Source organism: Lagopus leucura, unplaced genomic scaffold, assembly GCF_019238085.1.
Source record: "Lagopus leucura isolate 7727_CA_CO unplaced genomic scaffold, USGS_WTPT01 Super-Scaffold_100018, whole genome shotgun sequence".
In the NCBI taxonomy this organism is placed as follows: Eukaryota; Metazoa; Chordata; class Aves; order Galliformes; family Phasianidae; genus Lagopus; species Lagopus leucura.
The window spans coordinates 10,062,058-10,071,253 of record NW_024962272.1 but is presented as its reverse complement, the minus strand read 5'-3'; the positions used below and the strand labels follow the sequence as shown (position 1 = coordinate 10,071,253).

The 9,196-nt window shown below is 43.5% G+C and overlaps 1 pseudogene; it reads left to right on the top strand.

The window, feature by feature from the left end:
• Positions 1–3,310: 3,310 nt before the first annotated feature.
• Positions 3,311–9,196, top strand: part of LOC122183426 — a 61,832-nt pseudogene continuing 55,946 nt past the window's right edge.

Below are 9,196 nucleotides of genomic sequence, written 5' to 3'. Positions count from 1 at the left end.
CTACCAAATAAAAATCCTTTATCCATTTTTCACAGGTTAAAATGACCGTGAGTGCCTACAGCAACAGATTCTTGAGTGAATGACAAGGCTCTTCTAGTACCTCTCTTGCTCATGTATCTAGGAATATGGCCTTAGCTAGGAGTAGAAGGAACACCATATACATAAATAAGGATTAAAACTGAAATATTATTGATATCAGGTATTGAGCACAGAAGTTCTCTCTCCATATCAACATTACCCAAAAGACCACTTTCAGATATTGAAAAAAAATACAAAATGGCAAAAATGAAGTAACTTCCTTTGCTGCTCCTACACTGAGAATTTCTGCTCATGGTTTTCCTAAAGTGTGATCTGTGTCACACACTCCTACATTCAATTCCCTTTTTTAATTCAGCCAGTTGTTTTTGTGAAGAGCACACAATACAACATGAGCTCATGAAACAACAGAAGTTCATTCTTCTGCAGCTGTTCCTCAGGTTCCAACCTCCACCCAAACTCACAGCACACAGTCTTTTCCTTGTGTCTTCTTAGTGAAAGAAAGGTGAAGGTTCCAATCACTATTGCTGGTTTAGGATTTTTTTTTACAAGATACTGGAAAAGACTTCAGTCTGTCCTTCACAAGATCAAACAGAACTACAACTTCACTTTAAGAAAAAAGAGTGATTTGAAACACCTTTTCTCAACTGCACACAAACACAAGGTTTTGTTTTTTTGTTTTTTTGTTTTTTTTTTTTTTCTGTTAAAAATGTGAGGAAACAAGGAAATAGAATCACAAAGTCACTTGAGTTGAAAGGGACACTTAGAGGTCACCTAGTCCAACTCCCACAATGAACAGGGACACCTCCAGCTCAATCAGATGCTCAGAGCCCCACCCAGTCTGACTTCCAGTGTGTCTCCAGGGATGGGACACACACCACGTCTGTGGGCAACCTGCTCCAGTGCCTCACCCCTCACTTCTTCCTTATATCCCGTCTCTTCCTTATAAGCAGATGTTGGAACTGAAGCATTTTTAGATCACACCAGATTTTTAACAGAATCTCAAGTTACCCTTAGCAAAACACGTGCTTTGTTTAACAGAGGGCATGGTTTCACCACAGATGTTTATTGTCACCAACTCGGAACTGAATCCTGCTTCTGATCTCCTCAGAAATACTATGTGACAATACATCTCTTACTGATCCTTTAGTTTTTGGCAGCTACTGTATGCTAAGCATTAAAACTCTTTGGAGTTTTAATGTGTTGCATCTGTGGAAGTGGGCATGCCTGGTTAATGGCAGATTAGCCATAGGAGTTAATGGTAAGTATCACTGGCTACTTACTCCAGGTCTACAAAACATGACTACACCTTAATGTTCTGTGTAACTCATGACAAAGCCTCTGGAGGCTGTTACAGACAGGAGTGGCTGCCAGGTTCTGTGGTGTTTATATTTCTATCCAACTGTACTGAGAGACACAGCAGCGTTTTGGATAAACAAAGCTTTCAGCAGAAATTATCAACGGCCTTATTATAATCCACACAGACCTACTGCTCAACTACAGGATAATCAAAAGGTAAGCAGTAAGCAGTGCTAGTTTGTTCCAAACAGCAAAAGATCAGCAGACAAAAGAACACTGATGATTAGGAGAAAGCTTAAGTATATTACATAAATAAATGCTAGTTCAAGGAATAAGTTGTACTGCGATGTACTAACTTGTTCTTAGGTGGAAAAGTAGATGAAAAACAGTATATTATGTCAGGAAGAGTTATTCAGCCTAACCAGTAAAAAATGTACGGATGAGGAAATTCACACTCTCTGGGATACTGGCACCGAGCAGTGCTATGGCACGGAAACACCCACAGTTGAAGCCCAGCCCAATAAAGGAAAAGAACCTGTGTGGCTTCTGTTTTCCTCTCCCTTCCTTTTTCCTGCCTGTGGCTGTGGTATCGTAGTGCTTTTATTTTGCTGATATTGAAGAACAACAGATGGGAGAACTGGGAACTTTTCCTTTTGAGAAGGGAATGTTTTTTATGCTTCTTAAGAAGTGGGCTGATGGACTTAGGTGGAACGATGAAGAAAAGCTCACCTGGTACAACCCTGAAAACTCTTCTGTAGATGTTAATTTCTTGCTTTAGAGTAATGCCAATCAGGATAAGAGATATTCGAGTCTAAATGCAGGTTGCACACACTCTGTATTTCCTTTGGAAACCCAACCATAATGTGGGAACAGTGACAGGATCTGAATCTGCAAAGTTGTCTGTGCAGTGGTAATTGTAGTACTGTGTGCTCCTGTGTTTCGCCAAGAAACCTTAATTCTGGCACTTATCTCACACTTTGTGTACTGCTCAACAAATGCTGTGAGACAGGGCAAATATTTACCTGTTTGTCAGTGAATGACATTATTTGGAGAACAGCCGTATTCGCAAAGAAACTCCGCTATCAAGGGACTCAGAAGGTCCCAACTCCTCCAAAACCTGCCTGCACTGTTTTTTAAGTCAGGAACGCGTGCTGAAGAGTAAAAAGAGTAAAAGAAAAAAACTCTATGAAATATTTACCCTTCAAATTATGAAGTAATTTCTTTGTAACTGCTTGCTCCCACATGTGTAACTGGTGAGGTGATTATGTTGCACAGACCTGGACATAGTGAGCTTTGTTTTAAAAATATTTTACATTCACAATATAGATACATGCAACTGCTGTTGTTACTTCGTGGCAAATCAACCAGTTATACTCATATAAATATTTTTTTATCTTCCCATTTCCATGTGGTTTCCCCTGTAATTGTTGCATGGACTCTGAGTCAGAACCCTGCTGCTATTTATCAAATCCATCTGAAGGTTCAAGAGTCATTATCAGGCCAGAACTCATGGGCCGTGGGCAGCCTGGTCTAGCATTAAATGGGGAGGTTGGTGGCCCTGCATGCGGCAGGGATTGGAGATAGATGATCCTTGAGGTCCCTTCCAACCCTGCCATTCTGTGATTCTGTGACTGTGGGGTAAGCCACAGCAGTGTGAGTAAACTAGTAGGGAAGGAACACGTCAGGCGAAAAACAGACTAATGCATCAGAATTGAGGGAGATTCAAAAAACAGACAAATTGAAATGGAGAAAAAAGGTGTCCTCAGTGGCATGATTTCAGCATATAATCAGTGTTACTATAAATCAGAGGTTTGGCTTTTGTGCAATAAACATTTCTTCCCCATTAATATTTCCTCCCTACAAAAAAAATCCCTCAACTAACTAGGCAGATCTACCTGCGGTCAAGTTGAAAAGAGATCAAATATTGATTTTGCAGATCTGCAATAGGGCAAAAGAGTCCCATATAATATACCATATGTATGATATCGTGTGTATCAAGAAAGTCATAAATGTCACGCTCTCCACTATCTGTGAACGCGTGAATGAGTCTCTCAAGCCTGGGACGTGCAGTGTGACACAGTGTTACGGAGTGAGACCACCCTGCGCCGCACACGGAAGGAGCCGAGGTGAACAGAGCTCCCGGACGCACGGGGTGTCCCACGGGGTGTCCACGCGGCGCCTGCGCTCAGCGCAGCCGCTCTCTCCCTTGTACGCCCGTAGCCCACAAGCTGGTTTGCAGCTCCCCGTCCTCCGAGGGGCCGATGACAGCGGTCCTGCACTCAGTGGTGTTTCCCACTTTTAGAGGCGGCGGATGCCCTGGCGACAGTGCCGCTCATTGCCGCTGCAGTGGTCTGGGGGGGGGTAGGCGGGGCGGTACGGCAAGTAAACTTCTGGATGTAAGGACCTCCCGAGGCTGCACTCCTTACAAAACACGGGCCGGTATCTGTAAGCTAAACTCAAGGTTCGGCAGGGAGAGAAGTGCAGCTGACTGCACAAGACCCCACAACAAAAACCGCGCGCCCTCTCCAGCAGAGGGATAGTCCTTAACCCGCCAGCAGCTCTCAGCCTGGCCCGAAGGCAGAGGTACCGCCAGCAGAGGGACGGACACCGTCCCGCCCGGTAGCCGCAGAACCGAGCGGGCGGAGGCACCTGCCGCCGGCGGGCCACAGCCGGCTGCTGCCTGTCGGCCGACCAGAGAAAATCGTGCGGAGCGCCATCAGCGCGGGGATCGAGCGGCAGCTGCGCCGCGACAAGCGGGACGCGCGGCAGGAGCTGAAGGTGCTGCTGCTGCGTGAGCGCAGCTCGGCGCGGGCGCGGGGCGGCGGGGCACGGCGCGGCCCTGGGACGGGCGGTGCCAAAAGAAAAGCCGTAGCGCTGACGTACCGCAGTGCCACGTGCCTGGCTGGCCGTCGCCGGTTGGCGGCCTGGAGGTGTGTGGTTGGCTGACGCAGCTGTCAGAGGGAATGGCTGCTTGTTTTCTGCAAGGTCTTTGGGGAAGACTGATAAATTTTGAACCTTGCTGTGAATATTTGTAAGGAATAGGATTCGGCTGCCAGAAAGTTCCACCGCAGGAGTGGAGTCCTGTTTGTTGGGAGCGTCTGCGAAGTCTGTGAGTGACTTTCTTCCCAGTTCGCACTCTGCCTGTACGCTGTGCAGATGTTGCAGTGCTCACCAGTTTCAGACTTTTTCCTCTTCTTGCATTTGGGATATCACACTAACTCAAAACATAGAGGGAGTTCTTTTGCATAATTCCGCTGTTTTAACCAGAAACACTGGTGTGTGTGCTCAAGTTGGTGAAAAAAACTCAGAGTAACAAAAGTACTCCCCCTAACAAGAACAACAAAAATGCACCAGCTCTTCGTTTGTATTTTCTGCAGTTGAAATCACTGTAAGACACACATTCTCCCGCTACATGCAGCACTGAACAGCTGTGAATGTTGTATGTTTCACCCAACAGCTGGAAGAATTTTTTATTAGCTGGCTTCTCCACTTGAAAGTTGTGCAGGAAACACAAGTGTAATTTGTTAGATCCAGATGTATCAGATTCTCAGTCTAATGAGAGTTACGGGAAAGACAGAACCAGGAAGCAAAACCGGGGGAGCTGCTGCATCTAGAGGTGGTGTTTGTATGCCTTTGTGGTGGGATGAAGTGAGGTTGTTGGCGGGGATGATGCCCTTAGGCAGATGCTTAAGCGCCTGGCCAGCATGCCAACGTGGTCTGCGGGGGTGAGCAGTGCGGAGGGGCTTGGCTCTGCAGTCTGGTACGTATGTATGTAACATGGCTGATTCCTTTATGCTGGTAATTATGATGCTTGTGTAGAACATTGATGTAACCATATTTGGACAGATATTTTATGTATTTGGCAGAAAGCATAATTTAAGTGTGTAGTTCCATTCAGTGAAAAGTAAATGATCATCTTGTCTGGCAAATATAGCAGTACCTTATTTCTTCTACAGGAAAAGGAAAAAAAAACATGTTATTCTGAATGACTGTTAATCCTACAACATTTTGTCTTCTGAAAGCAATTCTTCAGGAGTGAGAATGGCATAAAATAACTTCCCTCCTTCCAGTAACCAGCTCTCAGCATCCACCTCTTTCAGTCTCAGAAGCTTCCTGAGCCACCTGAAGTTCCTGACCTTTCAGTAGTTCTCACTGTATTCTTCTTCCATGAGCTTATCTAACATTTTTGGCCATCTACTGCATTTTCTGGCAGAAGATGTTCATTTTACCTGTGCTTTGTGTGAGAAAATTCTACCATTTGTTTTTCATTTCCTCATATTCATGGGAGGGCCAGGTGGAGGTTAGGGGCAGGTTCTGCACCATAGGGCAGTGGGCATGGAACAGTCAGCCCAGAACAGGGCATGGCCCTGAGCTGGTGGAGTTCAAGAAATGTTTGGACAGTGCTCTAAGACATTGCGTCTGATTTTTGGTCAGTCCTGTATGGAGCCAGGAGTTGGGCTCAGTAATCCTTATGGACCCCTTCCAGCTCAGGATATCTTCTATGATTCTTATTCAAAAACTCGTAATATTAGTTTAGAAAGAAGCAGAATACTGCCAATGCCTATCCAGTCTTCTCCATGTCTCTTGGTTATGTATACTTACTACATCTCTCTTCAGTCATCTGTCTGACAAGATGAAGCACATAAATTTTCTTCACTGTGCCCAGGTGTGTGCATGACAGCAATGTGCTAATAAAGGGGGATGTAATGTACTTTGAAAGCTTAATTCTTCTTGAGACATTCACTGGGGAATGGCAGTTTTTATTTTATTTTATTTTATTTTATTTTATTTTGTTTTATTTTATTTATTTTATTTTATTTTATTTTATTTTTTCACACACCGGTTTTTATTATAGCCCACAAGCATCTGCTTCCTACCTCTTCCTGTTCTGCTTCCCTGCTCCAGGCTTCTCTGGAGTGAGAGAGCAGACTTTGGAAAGAACTCATCTTGCTCCATAGAACTGAACCCACTTACAGAACGGACCTGCCTGAAGACAGCATTATGTGTTCCCAAGTATGTGTCTTAATTCCACAGTCAGCATTACAAAGCTTTGCTGTCTGTGTCAGATTAGGTTATGAAAAATTCTCACCCTTATGTGATAGCAATAGGTGCACTTCTGATAATAAAGGGATCCCAGCAAAAATTTGTGATTGAAGGGGTTTGTTGCCAGAGGAAGTGTGCACATGTGCTGAAAAACAACTTTATATCTGAGAGGAGACATGGTATATTCTTGTCCAGAAAGCTTACTGAAGTACACAGAAGTTTATAAAAGGAATACTTAAATTGTCATTGCAAATGAACCTTTGATAAAAAGTCTCTATGCGTGAGAAAGATAGTCCTGCTTATGAGTGTTAGTAAGCAGCATACTGTGAATGGTGGCAGTTGGTGCAGTCGGTCCTTCAGAATACTCCTCATGGCCACTCCAAGTGGATTTTCCTACAGCCTGCATTGTTATAATGGGGCCAAGTGTGGAGAGGGCCATGCTGGACTGTCAGAGTCATTAGTTCTTCATGAGAAGAGATGTCTTTGGGGGCTGTTTCAAAGATAGCTGGCAGTCAGTACACTGACTTCTGTTTGGAAGCAGAAAGATCTCCCAACTAGCAATGCCGTGACAGATTTCACTGTAAGAATACTGCACATCTGAGATACCAGCTGTTGTAGACCTTTATTTTCTGGAAGCATCTGGAAAGCATCTGGAAAGTATCACATGGGTGAACCACTTTTTTTCTTTCCTCTTCCTTCCGGGCCCCCCCCCCCCCCATACACACTTATTTTAGACCATTCTTTGGCATGGAGAAAGAAAACCAAATGAAGCTTTAATGAAAGTTCTAGAGATATCTGTCATGGCTATTGTGCGTTGCTGTAGTTTAGAAATCTTCCCATTTCAAACAAACGTTAACAGAAGAAATCATGACACTTAAGACTGAATAATTCATTTTGGAGCTCCTGATGTAGTGAGGGATCTGCACTGATTTTTGCATTTGCTCAGAGAATATACAAAAGATATGCACAGAGAGAACAGATTTTGACTGTCTTCTGAATATGAGAAGCCCTGGGAGAAATCCCAGTCTAAGCATGTAGCAGAATCTTTCTGTGAGATCTGGCTTCACTGCTACTATAAAATGAACAAAAGAAAGAGTTTCTAAGCATATTCAGATGCAACCTGGTATGAATCAGTCTAGTTTAAAGTCTTTTCTTGTAATTGGGCATCTGGAAAGAAAGGTATTACACTAAACAGGAACTTCTGTATGGGCAGATAAAGCGCTTGATAACATAACAGCAGCAAGAAACCACCTTAGGCCTCCTGTTTTCCTAAAAGAAATAATTGCATTTCTACAGAAAGCATGAATTTAACTTCCTCACTATAGGAGAATTCTAGATTCATCATCATGGTTAATTTTTTTCTTTTTCCAAAGCACTGGAGAACACTTGGCTGATGTCTACAAATGTATTAAAATTGACTATTTTTGAGTGATGGTGTAGGAATAAGGAACTTCTCCATGACTAAGTGATTTGAATTTACTTGAGGTAGAAAGTCATGTAGAAAGGAAATTCTCAGTCTAGTGATGATAAAGTCCTTAGCAGATCTGACCTTGTAGTTGCTAATTTATACTGCATAAACTAGTCTGATATCAACATCTTCTCATCTGAATTTAAAATAAGAGGCAAAATCAAGCATTTAGAATGAGTCCTGAACTGCTTCAAAAGAAGTACATCCAGCAGGTGGGGGGAGGTAGTCCTGCCCTTCTACTCTGCACTGTGGTGAGACCTTGCCTGGAATACTGTGTCCAGATGTGGAGTTCTCAGTACAGGAGAGATGTGGACCTGCTGGACTGCATCCAGAGTAGGGCCACAGAAATGATCCAAGGGATGAAACACTTCTCCTACAAGGACAGGCTGAGAGAGCTGAAGCTGTTCAGCCTGGAGAACAGAAGGCTCTGAGGTGATTTGATTGTGGCCTTTCAGTATCTAAAGGGGGCTATAGGAAGGAAGGGAACAGGCTCTTTAGCAGGATTTGCTGTGACTGGACAAGGCGAAATGATTTCAAACTTAAAGAGGGGATATTTATATTAGATGTAAGAAAGAAGTTTTTTACAGTGAGGGTGGTGAGGGACTAGGACATGTTGCCCAGAGATGTAGTGGATGCCTTGTCCCTGGGGACACTCAAGGACAGACTGGATGAGGCTCTGAGCAGTCTGATTTAGCTGTAGGTGTCCCTGTTCATTGCAGGAGTTGGACTGCATGGTCTCCAGGTGTCCCTTCCAACTCAAATTCTATGATTCAGTGATTTTGTTTTAGTGGTTTGCAAAAAGAGAAGTTGGAAATATGGCTCTAGAGAAAGCTGATGCATGAACAAGTGCTTGTTATCGATTGAAATTCTGATTGTGTAATACAGTTTCTGAGAATAAACAATATAATTCTTTAGAAGCTAACTTGAACAAATAATTCATGGAATCACAGAATGTCAAAGATTTGATCATCTAGTTCCAGTCTTCCTGCTGTGGGCAGAGTTGCCAATGACATCATGTCACCAAGGGCCCCATGCACAAGCTTTGTTACTGTTGACAGTTGTAGAATATTTATCAGCTGTATGAGTTGTGTGTGGCTGATCTGCGTTGTGAAGAACGAAGTCCAGTGATCATGTGTGGATATCTAAGAGTAGCTCAGTGTACAAATAGTCAGTGTACAAATGCATCTTTCTTCTCAAATATTTCTGAATTACATTTCAGGCAGCTGGATTAAGGTGGAACAGAAAAACTCAATGTGTTTAATACTGAGAATGTGATTGTGTAGGGCTGTAGGTAACAGCTTCCTGGGTAAACGTCCTGAGTGATAAAGCCAGGTGCCTAGTTTACAGTGA